Source organism: Sinocyclocheilus grahami, unplaced genomic scaffold (genome assembly GCF_001515645.1).
Source record: "Sinocyclocheilus grahami isolate Dianchi unplaced genomic scaffold, SAMN03320097.WGS_v1.1 scaffold709.1, whole genome shotgun sequence".
In the NCBI taxonomy this organism is placed as follows: domain Eukaryota; kingdom Metazoa; phylum Chordata; class Actinopteri; order Cypriniformes; family Cyprinidae; genus Sinocyclocheilus; species Sinocyclocheilus grahami.
In genome coordinates this window covers 338,041-357,676 of record NW_015505888.1, presented here as the reverse complement: position 1 = coordinate 357,676, position 19,636 = coordinate 338,041, and the positions used below count along the sequence as shown (strand labels likewise).

Here is a 19,636-nt window from a genome sequence, read left to right as displayed (position 1 = left end):
ACATGTGGTGGTTAGATGTACATAGTGCAGGAGGGGAGATATTCACATGTGATCCACATCTCTACAGAAAGCGTGTGGTTGTGATGTGGGATGTGGATGTGTCGAGGTTGTCCTTTAATTGCATTTGGGTGTGTTGTTGATGATGTCCAAGCTCCTGCGACTGGAGGAAATGACATCGGCCACAAACTTTGTGCAGTCCGAGCACATGTCTCTCAGGTTGCAGCCTGCGGCGTACAGGTGGGGAAACGCTTCCTCCACAGAGTGTCTGGAGAGAGAGCACAAAGACCTGCAGACAAACAGACAGACCTTTAGCATTTTCTAATGTCGGTTTAACTGTTGTATCATGCCAGCACTCCAGTTGACTGTAAGGGATAATGCATGCATGGCTAGCTGTGCATTAAACGATTTTACATTCTGTGTGTGTGTGTGTGTGTGTGTGTGTTGGTTAGTGTGCATCAATTAAAGCAGCGCATTAATATAGAATGGTGATTAAACTGACTTGGAACTACCTGTGCATTAAAGAGTTTTAATGCATACCTGCCAGCCAATCAGAATCCAGTTTTCAGACAGACCATAGTATAATGCACTTTATACAATACATATTGCTTCAAACGTTATTAAACAGGAAAATAACTGCGCTGAAAAATTCCTCAACTATGAAATTAATTCCATTTCAGCTGTGCAGCTCTACAGACAACAGTGGCTCTATTCAGCTCAATTTAGTTCAGTGTTGATTTAATTTAGTTCATTAACTGTGTGAATGTCACAAAGTTCACCAGCTATGAAACAAACTCAAAGCATCTCTATAAAGATTCGGTTCTGTTTAATAACAGTGCAAAGTTCATCAAAATAAGAAACGAGGTAAATTTGACTACAATGTACATTATGCAATTGTCTTGTCAATGCATACGTCACCTTTGAGCAACAGTCTGTGTAAATAAGCATAATGTCAGATGCAGCTTCTGGTTTTTTGTTGATGTTGGAAAAATGTTATTGGTAAGTTCAAAGCTGTGACTTTGTTACTAATGTAATTTCAAAGCTAATTCCTGGCCAGCACAGACGGTGTGGAATGTGGCTGTATATATTTACTCACTTATAGACTTCACTCTTGTGACTTTTCGCACCGCAGTGTGCACGGGAATGTGTGCCATCTTTTTGTATGGAATTTTCATCTGTTAAAGGGACAAAATAAAGCACTTGTGGAGTTTGTGACATTGCTTCTACTGTTGAAACGGCAGTGTGTAATAAAACTTAATTTAGAAAAAGAAGCCCTAAAGCACTGGTCCTCAAATGGTAGGAGAGCAGATGGGTAATAACTAATAATAGAAGAATGCAGCCAACCATATAATCAATGCATAGTTAGCAAAATAAATAAGCTTATTAACTTTTGGAGGAGAAAGGTTTTCCCGTATCACTTGTTACTGACGTCTGTGAGGCTGTGAGTCCAATCCAACTCTACTCTACTTTAGATTAAATCCATCTGTTACTTGCTAGTAGCAAAATGCAGATGCCAACATGGAAAAGTTGTGTGACAAGTCATGATATGTGAATGAGTTACTCACTGACAATATGAATGGTATTTGTTCTGTTTTTACAGCTGTATTGAAACTGGGTTTAATTGCTAATTAGTTGTTAAATGTTTTGGAGATAATCTGAACTCTTAATCTTCACTGTTCAGCGATTTACACCCTATAAAGTAATATATTTAAAATAAATTTATTTCATACTAAGTATAGTTCTAATCTATTAAAATATATACTGACATATCGCTTGAGACTGATATAAAAATTATAACTAAACTTTGTTTGGAGTACTACTTGTGCACAATGCACATTTCTTAATATTAAGCCTAAAATGTGTTTTAATGCCACTACTGATGAGGATTGTGTGATCTTTGAATAATATGGGTGTTTAAATGCAAGAAATGTAAGTGCACCTAAAGTTTACTTGCAATAGCACAATCTAATATACTTCAGTATATCTTTAGTTGGATTTCAAGCACTACTTCCTCACAATTAAAGTGCATTAAGCACAAAACAATTTAGCAGACTTTAAGTGTGCCAGTTTAACATACCAACAGTACAAATGCACTTTCTGGAGTTTGTGTCTTTCTCACTGTAGTTCACCAGAAAAGACAATATCATGCTATTCATTTAGCATATTATTGAACCTATGTAGTTCATGGCCATAAACTAATGTAAATGTTGATTTTAAGAACAAGAACCAATTATCAACTTGCAGTCATAAACTCATTTATAGCGAGAACTACCTCATAATATGTGGCTGGCCGAGGTTGTAAAGTAATATCTTTATGAAACTAAACATTGAACATTGTCAGTGTTCTATAGTGTGAAAAACGTATTACTAGCGACTGCTACTAAGTGATGCATGACTTTAAATGAAATAAACATGTAGTACCTTTGCACTACAAGAGCTACAGACAGACCTAAAAGAGAGAGAGAAAACACATTAACTGTGAGATCAGAAGAGCGAATCGAACAATGTTAATATTCCACACTGCAGGAAATATTAATGAAAACGAAACCGAGACCGTTTACACAGGAGGCACGTGGACGGCCATGAAAACAGTGGAAACTTCACCTGACAACAGCAGCATATCTACAAAACAAAGATGAACAAAACATAAATGAGCACTGTTTTCTTTGGCTTGTTGGACTGGGCATGTGATCCATACAGATATTCACACCTTGCCTTTCTTCAGATTGTTATAAAGCTCTTTGTTCTGCATGTATTTCTCCATCTCAGCCTTGATGAGTATCCGCCGAGCATTAATGACTTCATCCACAGTTAAGGCCAGAACTGTCCACTGGATGACTGAACTCCTCCTGTGAGTGAGGAAGACAAAGAAGAAGACGCGGATCCTTGTTCACAATAATGTAGGCCACTTATGGTCACTATGGGGGAAGTTTGTCAAACGCTTCATGCTCATTTTAAGAAATGAAGGAAACCGTTGTCTATAGTAACTGACAGCATGTCACAGATGCGGCCCACTATATTGCCTTTGTAACCAAGGCAAAATACCAACACCACTGACCAGTGTTGGGGGTAACGCATTACAAGTAATGTAATCAAGATTACGTAATCAGATTACTTTTTAAGTAACTAGTAAAGTAACGCATTACTTTTTAATTTAGAAGGAAATATCGGAGTTACTTTTTCAAATGAGTAACAGCAGTTACTTTGTTTCCATGTATTGAGTGACAGCTCTGGTGTTGCCATAGTGAAATAAATCAGGAGTAAGTGCAGAGCGCTGTGTGTGAATGTGATCTTACTGTAGTTCTAGACTAAATATCAACATGTGTTTACTCATCTCACTGCACACAAACACATTAAGTGTTCCTCAAAATCAATAAAAACAGTGCAATGCAAACTCAGAAAATTATACAAACCTGCAATAATTAAATGTTAAATAAATGTATTTAATCCCATTTTATTAACCAATGTCTTTGCTACTGACCTTCGATGATCCAATTCAACCGTACTAACAAGCAAAACTGACGCATTTGTGTTTGATTTTTGTTATTGCTGAATAGTGTTGAACTGTCATCTCCTGTCATATTCTTCACGAGATTTGTTTGTGCTGCGCTCTCTACTGTACAGACGTGAATTTACATTTCCTTCAGGCTGAGGCAGATTCATTTCGTTGTCCTTTGTTGAAAAAGGGCTTTTACATTTGTAAAAGAAGAACGTTTTACATTAAAAACAAACAAGCAAGTCCTGCCCAGATTTTAAAAGCAACTCAAAAGTAACGCAACGCATTACTTTCCAGACAAAGTAACTAAGTAACGTAATTAGTTACTTTTTTAGGGAGTAATGCAATATTGTAATGCATGACTTTGAAAAGTAACTTCCCCCAACACTGACCATCCACTGATGTCTGGAGAGTCTGTCAGATGCAGCAGCATCACAGCGTTTGTCACTGGAGCTCAGGGAGAGACATGCGGACGAGGGCCTCCTGTCAAACACCGGGAACGAGGCTGGACACAAAGAGAGAAAGACCATCAGGCATCTCAGTCTAATCATTCAGAAAGGCCGGGTTGATCTCTCTCCATTTTATTTACTTTGACCAGTTTAAGAGTTCCATTTAGTGTTGACACTCAATTTTCTTTATTTCAGCATAGAGCCAGATTTACTAAACAGTGCAAATTAGTGTGAGAGCGCAATCCCTTAAAAGCACCAGTCTACTGACAATACGCACATTAAAGAACACAGATCATTTACATAATGACCAGCGCAATCCACCAAGAGCGGCGCAAATGAGCATCTGCTTTAAGACTTGTTTTTTTGTGTGTTAAATTAAGGCACGAATACCAGTTACAGGGTTTTTTTCAACAGCTTACACACAAAAGTTTTACTTGTCACACAATTTCTGAAAGCTGACACTCAAACAGCAGAAGCACACACCAAATCTGCAAAACCATGCCCTAATTCTCGGCATTTGACTGCAGTTTTAATTTTCATAAATTTCAAAAATTTCATAAATTTTGCGAAACACAACACACAATTCTCTATGTAACACACGATAATCTATCAGGAATCAATATTATGGCAAAGGTGTTTGAAAATGCTTGCTTTTGAGATGTGTTTTTGATATTTTGAATGAAATCTAAATTGACGAGCGCAAACCTTAGTAAATTGTGTTGCGTGATTCATTTAAATCATTGGTCTCAAACTCAATTCCTGGAGGGCCACAGCTCAGCACAGTTTAAACTCTGCAGAGAGGTGGCCCTCCAGGAACTGAGTTTGAAGCCACTGATTTAAATACAAATGCATATGCAAAAAAAGGCAGCCGCAAAAATGACTGTGTCCACATCTTTTCGTCACAAATTTTTTACAATGTGGCTTTGGTAAATGCTGACAGTAATTTTTAAAGCCAAAAGACAGTTTGCGCAGATACATGCTGTTGGTAAATCTGGCCATTAACCTTAAAACTACTTTCTGGCAAGGCTTTCTTAAGTTAAGTCACTTTTATTTCCATAGCACTTTTAACTGTACAGATACAGATAAACAGGAAAACAGCAGAATCAATTACGGAAACTACACAATGAAGTTCGGATTCTGCTTTAAAGCAGCTCTAAAAGGCAATAGTGTCATTATTTAGATCAAGTCAGTTGAGTCCGTGTTGGTTTAGTTCACATCGACAACAGTGTGAAGTTCATCAATCTGCTATAACTCCACTAACAAAGGACTCAAAGAAAGGCGGTATGTCTGAATGTGGGGCAGATTAGGATTATCTGAAATGATTGATAATAAAAAAAAAGTAATGGAAATAATGGTGTGGCATGTCTTTGTGAACATAAATGTAGACTATGTAGACTTTGTGATCAGAATCTGTTCACATCTGTTCCTCATATAATATGTAAATATTATTACTCCACAGAGATAATGGCAACAAAGCAGAATATAAAATTTGGCTTTTGGATAATTTGTTTCAAACAAAACTTGTAACGAACCTGGCGAACTTTGGAAAATCCAGTCATGATTTCTTCCTCAAAAGTGCTCACCGTATCACCAGCTGGACTGATAGAGCTCGCTAGATCAAGTTTTATGTGTAATGTGCATCAGAGAGTCAATAGCAGACTGTCAGCTGTGCATGGTATAAGGCTGAGGCTAAGTGCAAAAAACACTTCATGCAGGCATGCAAGGACAGACACAAATAAAACATGTCTTTAAAAGTCATATTTCTATTCGAACTGAGTTGACCTAAAAGCAAAAACTGAAAAGAAGATGATAATGTCAGTGGTTCACCCCTTGTATCAGCACCGAAAATGCAAAACCTACTTGTATTGCATTTATAATTGGAGTTTGTAATACTCTGTGTAAGCAGGTCTAAGGAGTAACTAGCTAAACGTTACCTCCCTGTGACAATACTTCACATGCTTTTAAGCTACCAGTAAATATGTCTTTAAGCTTTGCAGCTACCAGTTCATTCTAGCAAATCAGTTAGTTAATTTCAATTAACTGGCTCAAAAACAGAACTGCCTTCCTTTCATCACAAAAGCTTTACTTGAAATAAACATTTGGTTAAATACTGCTTGTTTCATTAGTGTGTTTTCAGTGTCATTAGTTGCATTTAGTGTACATTTATGTGTTCAAGCTTGATGTTGACACTCAGGTTTTTTTGCCAGAAAAATACAATTTGATATATGTTTTTAGCCATTTTTGCTAGTAATTTGTTGTGTGCGAAGTACTATATTAGTCAAAAGAGTAGCTTGAATGTAATATAACCACAGGGTTATGCTTTATTTTAAATAGTGCTAATCGCGATTAATCGCATTCAAAATAAACGTTTTTGTTTACATACTATATGCATGTGTACTGTGTATATTTATTATGTATATATAAAGACACACACATACAGTATATATATTGAAAATATTTACATGTACTGTATATACATTTATATATTTATATTCTTATATTATATATAAATATATTTAATATTTAACAACATCTTTTTCTTAAGTATATGTGTGTCTTTATATATACATAATAAATATACACAGTACATACACATATATTATGTAAACAAAAACTTTTATTTTGGATGCGATTAATCGCGATTGATAGTTTGACAGCACTAATTTTGAGGTGTCCTCATTACAGTGTACATTTAAGCACTAAGTAAAATTAATGAACTACTTGTACTTACTATATGGTTAAGTTTAGGATTAGGGTTACTTGCATGTAATTAATAAATTTTTTTAGTTATTTTAATAGTAACGTGCAACAAGGACACCTTAAAATAAAGTGTTACCAAGCACAGTTAACTTTTCTTAAAGCACATCTTACTTTGTTTAGGTCCATTAGGTCTCAGGTCTGACCTTGACCTTGATAGACGCCCGACGCCCATCAGCATGTGTGATCGAGGTCTCTCTCCTGTGAGCGGCCATGATTCTGACATCACCTCCCCTCTGAGCTCATCCAGGTGGTGTTCGAAGAAGGAGCGATCTCTCTTCAGAGGTGTAGGAGAGCTCTCCACCCGCCTGATATCCATGCCGTCTGGAGAGTCCTCATCCTCCACCAACAATACAGAGCCAACCATTCCAATTACAAACACAATTTACACATGAAGTCAAGGAGATCTGCCAAACCAGCTTGTACAACTCAACAAGTAAAAAAGGTCACACTTTATTTTAAGGTCCAATTCTTGCTATTAACAAACCATTAACTACGACTTTTGCCTCACTAAACTCTTCCATTGCTGCTTATTAATAGTTAGTAAGGTAGTTGTTAAGTATAGGTATTGGTAGGATTAGGGATATATTTTTTATTAAGTACTAATAAACAGCCAAAATGTTAATAATAGGCAAGGCAAGTTTATTTATATAGCACATTTCATACACAATGGTAATTCAAAGTGCTTTACGTAAAATAATCATAAAAACTATAATCACAACAATAAAAACAAGGAGTTTAAAAACGTTTAAAATGATCTGACAATTGATTTAAAATGAATTAAAACAGTGATTACATACATAAAATAGAGTGCAATCAGTTCGGACGTAGCACAGTGCTCATTCAGTAAATGCACAGCTAAACAGATGAGTTTTGAGTCTAGATTTAAGTTGCTTATTAGGCATGCTAATAAGCAACTAGTTAAAAACTATAATAAAAAAATATATATATATATTTTGGGAAATCTTCTTCAAAGCTGTTGCAAGAGCAAGATCACAGAAGTAATGCTGACTGCACTGAAATCTCTCACCTCAAACATACTCATCTCCTCCATTTCTGCCAGTGTTGGAGCTTTCAGAAGAACACGTGTGCGAGACAGTGGGCGGGACCCTGCTCCTGTGATTGACAGGTTAATGCAGGAAGTGGATTTGATGTCACATTGGCAGGTGTGCACCAGACAGGGAAACGAGCCAAATGCTGAAGAGTGACAAAACCGTGCTGTAAACAGCCTAACACACGACAAGAGAGCTACAGAAGTAATGGAGGAGCGCTGCTGTTTCTAACACTGTGGCATTGTGGGTAACGTACATCTCTCTGAACTGGACGGCTCCACAGGTCTGAGTTTGTGATCTTGTCTGACCTCGGCCAGGACTCGATCATGAGGAGGCAGGCTTGGACACCTGTAGACGTCACCACAGTCTTAAAACCAACCAGTGTCGCCAACCTAGCAATTTTGGTGCTAAATTTAGCAACTTGTCAGACCACCCTAGCAACCTTTTCTTCCAAAAGCACGTGGCTAAATTTATTGCAATTTAAAACATTTATTTGGCTACTTTTAGCCACTTTTGATAAGTGACTCAGACAATAAAAAGGCACACATTTTCCATCCAAATGACACAAAAAGAGAAAACCAAAGATGCCTACACTCTTAAAAATAAAGGTGCTTCAAAAGGTTCTTCAAGCGATGCCATAGAAGAACCATTTTTGGTTCCGCAAAGAACCATTCAGCCAAAGGTTCTTTAAAGAACCATCTCTTTCTTACCTTTTTGTAATCTGAAGAACCTTCTTTCACCACAAAGAACCTTTTGTGAAACAGAAAGGTTCTTCAGATGTTAAAGGTTCTTGATGGAACCATTTAGACAAAAAGGTTCTTCTATGGCATCGTGAAGCACCTTTATTTTTAAGAGTGTAGCAGTACACACGTGATGTGAATTGAGTTAGCTGCTATTTGCAATTGTTCAATTTAATAATAATAATAATTTAATAATTGTTCATTTATGATACACTTTGTTAGTAGCTTGTACCTGCGATTGTTAATCAGTTAGTACTGTAAGAAAAATGGAAAAGATACTAGTAATTTTCCAGGATATTATCCATTGTAACCCTGTAACCCGAAAACACAATGCGTAATTTTAAACCAATATGGAAAATTCTTTCATATTAACATAGTAGATTGTGCCCTATTTTTTACAGACTTTTCTTGGAGTGTAGCATACTAACTAACTACTAATACACTGCTTAAAGCATAACTGTTGAGAATGTGTAGTATTACTAGTTTACTAAAGCAATAAGCCCCAAGAAGCCGTGGTTTATTTGTAACAGCTAAGGGCCGTTGTTAGGTACGACGCGAAGCTTTTATAAAATGCTTATTGCTTTTATAAAACGGTTATTCCATATACGTAGTAAGGTTTCACAAAATAAAACAGAGCAAATAAAGTGTAATGATATTAATAAAAACAGTATTCTTCCACCAAACAATGTAGCTCCTCAGAATCAGTTGTGGTTGCAACAAAGTGCTTGCCGAGCAACACACAGACGTAAACAAAGGTGTGTGTTACTTTGTAGAGTCATTTACAACAGCTTTGAATGTGTGTGTTCTCAACCAATCAGAATCAAGGACCGGAACTCTCTGTTTTATAATAGCTATTAAAAAACCTTCAAAAATCTTTCAAAAATGTGTGTGTTCAGTAATTCAATGTATTTAAAAATACAGTTATTTATATTTCAAAATTATATTATGCATATTATTTTACACACAAATCTAAATTAACATATATAAAATCTATTTTTTTGCTGAGATTTGATGTTGTGGCACGTCGTGTTTACGCAATGACGACATAACATCATTTAGCAACTTTTAGCAACAAATTGACCTTCCTTTAACAACTTCCTCTGAAAATTAGTTGGCAACACTGAAACCAACACAGCATGCATTTTGGGAGACACTGTATTCACTTATGGTTTACCGTGCTTTCTTTCTCTTCTTCAGAGAATCTAGGATCATTTTACTAAAGCCATGCAGAAGCTACAGTGTTACAGTTAGTTATTGCACTAAAGGAAAGTTTCCTTCAAACACAAACAGATCTTGAACACAATCAATCGCAGAAGAAAAAACCTAGGCACTTTTAAAATACTTATGCTAAATTTTACACTGTGATCAAACCCGGTATGACATGATACATAGTTTGTCTGTCAGAACTGAAAGCAAAAACGCTTTCAATGTGTCTTTACCTACTATGTACTTACATGGCAGCATTTGATGCAGTGTACTTGTACTTACTTGTTTTACATTGTACTTACATTTAAAGTACATGCACTGAATCAAATCTGTAATTACATACTTATTTTTAAACTAGATAGTAAAGTTTATAGACAAACTTTGAGTTGGCTTGAAAAAGCCTAGCCAGAAAGTTTGAAGTAGTTTTAAAAGCTTAAAGTTTGAGTGTTTTCCGTTTTAACTCATTTGAAGTAGTTTTAAAGTTTTGAAGGCAATACAATCTATCAGAAAAATAGATAGATAAATAGATAGATAAGAAATAGTTAACTAGCATGTTGCTAGCATGATTAGCAAGTGACTAGTATGTTGCTACCATGATTAGCAAGTTACTAGCATGTCGCTAGCGTGTTTCCAGCATGATTAGCATGTCGTTAGCATGTTACTAATATCATTAGCACGTAACTAGCATTTTGCTAGCATGATTAGCAAATGACTAGCATGATTAGCAAGTTACTAGCATGTCATTAGCATGTTGCAAGCATGTTGCAAGCATGATTAGCAAGTTACTAGCATGTTTTGCTAGCATGATTAGAAAGTGACTAGCATTGGTTAACAAGTTACTAGCATGTCGTTAGCATGTTTTTAGCATGTTGCTAGCATGCAATTCAATGTATTTAAAAATACAGTTATTTATATTTCAAAATTATATTATGCATATTATTTTACACACAAATCTAAATTAACATATATAAAATCTATTTTTTTGCTGAGATTTGATGTTGTGGCACGTCGTGTTTACGCAATGACGACATAACATCATTTAGCAACTTTTAGCAACAAATTGACCTTCCTTTAACAACTTCCTCTGAAAATTAGTTGGCAACACTGAAACCAACACAGCATGCATTTTGGGAGACACTGTATTCACTTATGGTTTACCGCGCTTTCTTTCTCTTCTTCAGAGAATCTAGGATCATTTTACTAAAGCCATGCAGAAGCTACAGTGTTACAGTTAGTTATTGCACTAAAGGAAAGTTTCCTTCAAACACAAACAGATCTTGAACACAATCAATCGCAGAAGAAAAAACCTAGGCACTTTTAAAATACTTATGCTAAATTTTACACTGTGATCAAACCCGGTATGACATGATACATAGTTTGTCTGTCAGAACTGAAAGCAAAAACGCTTTCAATGTGTCTTTACCTACTATGTACTTACATGGCAGCATTTGATGCAGTGTACTTGTACTTACTTGTTTTACATTGTACTTACATTTAAAGTACATGCACTGAATCAAATCTGTAATTACATACTTATTTTTAAACTAGATAGTAAAGTTTATAGACAAACTTTGAGTTGGCTTGAAAAAGCCTAGCCAGAAAGTTTGAAGTAGTTTTAAAAGCTTAAAGTTTGAGTGTTTTCCGTTTTAACTCATTTGAAGTAGTTTTAAAGTTTTGAAGGCAATACAATCTATCAGAAAAATAGATAGATAAATAGATAGATAAGAAATAGTTAACTAGCATGTTGCTAGCATGATTAGCAAGTGACTAGTATGTTGCTACCATGATTAGCAAGTTACTAGCATGTCGCTAGCGTGTTTCCAGCATGATTAGCATGTCGTTAGCATGTTACTAATATTATTAGCACGTAACTAGCATTTTGCTAGCATGATTAGCAAATGACTAGCACGATTAGCAAGTTACTAGCATGTCATTAGCATGTTGCAAGCATGTTGCAAGCATGATTAGCAAGTTACTAGCATGTTTTGCTAGCATGATTAGAAAGTGACTAGCATTGGTTAACAAGTTACTAGCATGTCGTTAGCATGTTTTTAGCATGTTGCTAGCATGATTAACAGGTTACTAGCATGTTGCTAGCTTGATTAGCAAGTGACTAGCATGTCGTTATCATGTTATTAGCATGATTAGCAAGTGGCTAGCATGTTGCTAGCATGATTAGAAAGTGACTAGCATGTTGCTAGCTTGACTAGCAAGTGACTAGCATGTCGTTAGCATGTTTCTAACATGTTGCTAGCATGATTAGCAAGTTACTAGCATGTTGCTAGCATGATTAGCCAGTTACTAGCATGTCGCTAGCATGTTTCTAGCCTGATTAGCAAGTTACTAGCATTGTTAACATGTTTCAATGCTAATCCAGCTAAAACCAGTTGATTCAGTAAAAAAACAGGTAAAAAAACAGCTAAGACCAGCCTAACCTGCTAAAAAAGTGGCCAAAACCACTTTAAAACCAGCTTGGGAGACAGCCAAAGCAGTCAATCAGCTTAGGCTGGTTTTAGCTGTTTTTTTCAGTAGGGAGTTGTTGAGCTTTGCTATAGCATTAGACAGCTTATATACACCATAAGTCTTATTGGATTTTAGGTGGTTTTGATAGTCTGGTTTAAGAAAACCGTAAGCCGGATCGTGTTTAAATTTTGGATCAGAAGAAGAAGAAAAATAATAAGATTAAACAGTAGATCAGTAAGTTGGTTTCTCAAGCCAACTTAAAAAACAGAAACGAAGCGACACACAAACTATCTGCTGCCTGTCGTGGCTGCAAATGGTAAATTTACATGGTTGCATTGCAGTGATTATATTCATATTATGTATAGTACTTTGTCTGGTGTTACTGCACAGTAGTTATAAGATATTGTGAGGCACTAACTGGTTTAAGAGGGGGTCTTGATCTCATAAAATCCAAGATCAGCTCATGAGCGTTTCGTTTCACACACGTGGGAATATTTCCGTCTACCTGCAGAAGACAAAGAGACAAAGAGTCATGATATTATAGTTATTATCAAATATAAAGACAATGGCTGAACACTGTCATGCTGCATCAGCTGAAAAGTCTTTCCAAAGACATAATCTCAGACATATAGTCGATTTAGCGGGTTAGGACGAGATTAAGTGGGGGATAAACCACTCAACATGTGCTTACTACAGCAACCTCAGTGCCTTCAGCACGAGTGAGTGTAGTCAGAATGCATTCACCACAACTTTGCGCAGTTTATATTTGTGCGAGCGGATGTCTTGCATGAGCATCTCAAAGGGCGTGAGGCTGAACTCTGTGGGCAGAGGGTTAAAGGGCTGCTCCTCCACCTTCTTGAGCTTCACTCCCTGCCTCAACTCCTTCATCAGCTGCACCCACAGACGAGCCTGAGGCACCAAACACACATCTCCATCATTACACCCGCTTATACAGCTGGACATCACAAAGACATATCTGTCCCTGGAGCACTAAAGCAGTATAAGTAGCACAGGCATATGTGTAGCAATAGCCAACAATACATTGTATGGGTCAAAATGATCCATTTTCTTTTATGCCAAAAATCATTAGGATATTAAGTAGAGATCATGTTCCATGAAGATATTTTGTAAATTTCCTACAGGATTAGAAAGTGACTAGCATTGGTTAACAAGTTACTAGCATGTCGTTAGCATGTTTTTAGCATGTTGCTAGCATGCTTAACAGGTTACTAGCATGTTGCTAGCTTGATTAGCAAGTGACTAGCATGTCGTTATCATGTTATTAGCATGATTAGCAAGTGGCTAGCATGTTGCTAGCATGATTAGAAAGTGACTAGCATGTTGCTAGCTTGACTAGCAAGTGACTAGCATGTCGTTAGCATGTTTCTAACATGTTGCTAGCATGATTAGCAAGTTACTAGCATGTTGCTAGCATGATTAGCCAGTTACTAGCATGTCGCTAGCATGTTTCTAGCCTGATTAGCAAGTTACTAGCATTGTTAACATGTTTCAATGCTAATCCAGCTAAAACCAGTTGATTCAGTAAAAAAACAGGTAAAAAAACAGCTAAGACCAGCCTAACCTGCTAAAAAAGTGGCCAAAACCACTTTAAAACCAGCTTGGGAGACAGCCAAAGCAGTCAATCAGCTTAGGCTGGTTTTAGCTGTTTTTTTCAGTAGGGAGTTGTTGAGCTTTGCTATAGCATTAGACAGCTTATATACACCATAAGTCTTATTGGATTTTAGGTGGTTTTGATAGTCTGGTTTAAGAAAACCGTAAGCCGGATCGTGTTTAAATTTTGGATCAGAAGAAGAAGAAAAATAATAAGATTAAACAGTAGATCAGTAAGTTGGTTTCTCAAGCCAACTTAAAAAACAGAAACGAAGCGACACACAAACTATCTGCTGCCTGTCGTGGCTGCAAATGGTAAATTTACATGGTTGCATTGCAGTGATTATATTCATATTATGTATAGTACTTTGTCTGGTGTTACTGCACAGTAGTTATAAGATATTGTGAGGCACTAACTGGTTTAAGAGGGGGTCTTGATCTCATAAAATCCAAGATCAGCTCATGAGCGTTTCGTTTCACACACGTGGGAATATTTCCGTCTACCTGCAGAAGACAAAGAGACAAAGAGTCATGATATTATAGTTATTATCAAATATAAAGACAATGGCTGAACACTGTCATGCTGCATCAGCTGAAAAGTCTTTCCAAAGCCATAATCTCAGACATATAGTCGATTTAGCGGGTTAGGACGAGATTAAGTGGGGGATAAACCACTCAACATGTGCTTACTACAGCAACCTCAGTGCCTTCAGCACGAGTGAGTGTAGTCAGAATGCATTCACCACAACTTTGCGCAGTTTATATTTGTGCGAGCGGATGTCTTGCATGAGCATCTCAAAGGGCGTGAGGCTGAACTCTGTGGGCAGAGGGTTAAAGGGCTGCTCCTCCACCTTCTTGAGCTTCACTCCCTGCCTCAACTCCTTCATCAGCTGCACCCACAGACGAGCCTGAGGCACCAAACACACATCTCCATCATTACACCCGCTTATACAGCTGGACATCACAAAGACATATCTGTCCCTGGAGCACTAAAGCAGTATAAGTAGCACAGGCATATGTGTAGCAATAGCCAACAATACATTGTATGGGTCAAAATGATCCATTTTCTTTTATGCCAAAAATCATTAGGATATTAAGTAGAGATCATGTTCCATGAAGATATTTTGTAAATTTCCTACAGTAAATATATCCAAATGTAATTTTTGATTAGTAATATGCATTGCTAAGAACTTCATTTGGACAACTTTAAAGATGATTTTCTCAATATTTAGATTTTTTTGCACCCTCAGATTCCAGATTTTCAAATAGTTCAATCCTAACAAGCCATACATCAATGGAAGGCTTATTTGTTTATTCAGCTTTCAGATTATATATAAATCTCAATTTCCAAAAACTGACCCTTTTGTGGTCCAGGGTCACACATATGAGTAAACTCTTTTAGCCTCAGCTCTGTTAAGCTGAAGAAGATCAGCTTTTACCCAGTCAGCGTGCTGAAGAGAGTCGAGCTCAGCGGTGGAACTGTCCTCCTAAGGCTCCTCCGTCCGGATCTTCTTCAGCATCTGCAGGAAAATATCAGACATCACACAAGCTATGTGATGTGGTGGTTCACATGACATAAAAGTGTGGCTTTTTTCCCCCAAAACTGCCAACCGGTGAAGAGCGAATCCCACCCTGCAGTCGATTCTAAAGCTTTCATTGGTTCTAGGATTTCAAGGTTTCCAGAGGTGGACAGTAACGAAGTACATTTACTTAAGTAGACTTTTTGAGTATCTGTACTTTACTTGAGTATTCTTTTTTATGTAATTCACTAAAATATAATGTCCACTCCATAGCTGGGTCTCGGGAGGATAAGATAAGTCTGTGTGTTTTGTTATTCTTACTATGCATTATCATATGCTTAGTTGCATTTTATTCATTGCATTTAGCATTTCTCTGCTGTCCGAGATCAGCATAAATGACCTGGTTTAAACCTATGCTGTCTTCACGTATGTTATTTATATGTAATTTTGAGTGTTTTCCCCCTAGTTTTCGTTTCCCTCACCTCTTTGGCATCTCTTATCCTGCTGAGGAAGGTCTGCAGCTCAAGGGTCTCCAGAAAAAGCGCTCGACACACTAACTAGTAGTGCTCGGGAGCCAGCGCTGGATTTGCCAGTCTGCGGGCACAAAGCGCCATCACCTGATGAACAGTATGAAAGCCATGCACTGCGCCTTCTTCCTCCTCTTCTTCATCCTCATCTTGGCCGCTGTAGCCCTCGTCTTTAGCTGCATTACTGCCGCAGTGTTTGCTTTCGCTGCTTCCGACCATAAACTCAATGAGCTGCTCAAGCTGAGGGCTCAGTTCTCGCTCCTCACTGTCATCCAGGCCCCAGTCCAGAGCACGGTAGATCACCGCACCCATGGACTGAACCAGCTGCGCACACGTGTGATGAAGAAACGGGGCGTGTTGAGTGGAGGGGGATGGAGAGTGCCAAAATGTACCATAACACCACAATAGTCTCATTACAGTCTCACCTTTCCGTCAGCAGCAGAAACATGATTTGCATTACAGTCATCTAGGGAAAAAATAAAAAATAAGCAGCAGGAAAGTGACACTTGAATTTCTATCCTTTTCTTTCTTTACTTTTCCTTCTAACCCAACAGACACTGTACTAGTGTTGGAACCATCCAGGTGAATGAAAATACAAGAAATGTTAAAGATGTCAAAGGTTTTTGCTTACTTTGCCACATTTTACTTACAGATCAAATTGCTTTCACTGAACAATGTAAGCTAAAACTTGTGCAAGTTGTGCATATTAACTTGATTCTCTCTTAGCAAACTGAACCAAAAATGTAATTTTTGTATGAATCACGTTTAGTAAATTACAGTTAATTTTTTTGCAGAAAATGTAGATAAACTGAGATGAGTTGAATATACTGAATATTTAGGCTTATTATTATTTGGGAAGGCATTTACAGTTAGCGTAACTCTCAGTAAGCAATGCCATTATACTTTCAGGGGGTCAGTGAGCTGTAGAAATATGTCAAGATCATGAAAATGTAAAGAATAGCAGAGAAAACGCTGAGGTTCTGACTAGGAAGGCTACTCGAGAATATCAAAGCAAAGTACTTGAGTATAAAAAAAGGTGACATTTTTCTATATTTCAACATAAAACAATACATGCAAAAGCATCATGATTTCCATTATGAAAAAGATGCCAAGAAGACTAGATGATAGTGCTCTCTGCAGTTTAGTAATGGTATAGCAGACGCACAAGCCCATCCAAGGTTTTCCTCAGGTCTAGAGGTTAAGTGGGTGGAACAGACTCAGTAAAAGTCATTATTCCAAGTCTCCTAGATGAATCTTTCCACTTGACCATTCAACTAAAGGTGATACACAGATGTGAGACTAATTGCCATATTCAGTAACTGGCAGAAAGCTCCAGATAGCCATGAAGTGAACTGACCGTCCAACGTATATTATGCACAAAACAATGAAGAAGTGGCTTTAACTTCACTGGCAACTCCAAATAGGGCTTTGCGCAAGACTATTTGATATAATGCCTTTGAAAAAACACAAACGTGAAACACCTGACTAAATATATTCAAAACTGCCTCGAGCACTGTAAAATGTCGCTGTGAAGAAACTAAACCACAAGAAAAACTAGCAGATCACCACATACTCTGTGGCTGTGGTAAATCATTTTATTGCCCGAGTGTTGTAGAGTATAGGCAAAAAACATGGCTGTTTAGAGACAGTCCACCTCAAAAGGAAAATTATCTCATCTTTTGGACTCACAGAGACAGATTTTTTTATATATATATCTGTGTTCATCTAAAGAAAGAAGATCATACATTTGGGATCAGTGTTGGGGAAAGTTACTTTTAAAAGAAATGCATTACAATATTGTGTTACTCTCTAAAAAAGTAACTAATTGCTTTACTTAATTACTTTTTATGGAAAGTAATGCATTACGTTGCGTTCAAAAGCAGTGTTTAGAAGACAAAAGCTTCAGCAAAACAACACTAGACACCATTGTAATCAATAAACACTGAGCAAGTCATAATCCAATATCCAAATATCCAAAAATTCCAAGCATTCATAAATATCCAAAAATACATTGTATGGGTCAAAATTATAGATTTTTCTTTTATGCCAAAAATCATTAGGATATTAAGTAAAGATCATTTTCCATGAAGATATTTAGTAAATTTCCTACAGTAAATATATCAAAACTTAATTTTTGATTCATTGCTAAGAACTTCATTCACTTTAAAGGCAATTTTCTCATTATTATTTTATTTTTATTTTTTTTGCACCCTCAGATTCCTGCTAAATATTGTCCTATCCTAACAAATCATACAATGGAAAGCTTATTTATTCAGACGATGTATGAATCTCAATTTCCAAAAATTGACCCTTATGACTGGTTTTGTGGTCTAGGGTCACATATTTCGCAAAATCCCATTGCTCACAGGACTAGCAGGGGATTAAAACAAATATGATCATCATCGCGGATGCATTTAAGTGCGTGACTTTATTGTTTTATTCATTTTTAAAATGCGGCATTTTTATTAGTCATATCTCTCAATGGAGGACGCAGCTATCATAGAATTACTGATGGAATACAAATGGAATGCATGTCAAATGAAATGTGCATGGACGAAAGAAACTCTTCAACTCTTCAATTTCTACTTGAGGCTGTTGCAGAAGTTTCTCTGCGTGAAAGTCAGGTGCCGCTGTCCAGATGCGTCTCTGTGCAGGATGATCGATGACGGAGCCGGATCAGGAGCTCTCTGCAGCACTGAAGCACACTGCCCAAGCCTGCTCCTCATTGCTGGGCTGCTCGTAAGACTCCAGCACCTCCTCCAGAGACAGCTCCCTGATCTCAGCTCTCTCCGCGGGAGAGGAGACCTGTGCGTCTCCGTCCTTGCCGCTTCTGCTCGCCGATCTGGCCATGTCTACAGTGCCCTCGGGGCCCTCTGGAGTGTGTCTGGGAACGCAATGATGATTCTGCGGTTCATTCCGGGAACGAAGCGTCTGCAGTAACGTCAGTCAGCGCGGGGCAGAGGAGCCGAGGCTGCGCATATTATAGCAGAAGACAGAACGCAACATAGAGAAAAAACAAACTTCATGACCATTATATTGCCTAGTGCATGTATGCTGTATGATGAATCTTTCGCATCGATAATGTCTGGATGGGTGTCATATATCCTGTATCCTCTGCAAAGCGCTCTCCGAGCTCCTCCCACATACTGGACCAATGAAACAGATGAGCTGAGCTATATACACACACACACATATGTACTAGTGCTGTCAAAACGATTAATCACGATTAATCACATCCTAAATAAAAGTTTGTGTATACATATATTACATACATTTCTTAAAAAGATTTATTGTGTGATATTGCAAATACAGTCAGGTTGGTTTGTAACACTAATATAAATCATGGATGAATTAAAATTTGTGCATGTGTTTATTGTGGTTATTTAAACTCATCTGTTATGCCCCTTCAACACCCAACCCACTCCCACTTCATTATAATACTTAAAGGCAAATATATGGGAAACATTTTATTTGAAAACAACTATTGTTAGTAGAAACAAATTTGTAATCACAGAATAGCAATAACTTAAACCAAACAGCACCAAAACAGCACCACTGTGAACTCTGACCCTCTAACGGACTCTCCCACTCCCCCCTCCCAAATACTCACACACACACTATCACTTTAATCAGTCTGAATAAGCTCTTTTACACTACAAATCTCAAATTGCACTACAATCACTATTTCTGCACTGTTGTTTACTTTACTGGTTTGCACTCTATCTGCCATATGCCTTGTGCTTTATATATATTTTTTACATTTGACCTTATTTGTATATTTGTATAGTTGTATTTTGTATTTAATCTGTATTTATGTT

The 19,636-nt window shown here is 37.2% G+C and overlaps 1 pseudogene; it reads right to left on the bottom strand.

Moving 5' to 3' along the window:
* Positions 1–42: 42 nt before the first annotated feature.
* LOC107560073 (protein spire homolog 2-like) lies at positions 43–18,668 on the bottom strand (annotated as a pseudogene).
* Positions 18,669–19,636: the final 968 nt, after the last annotated feature.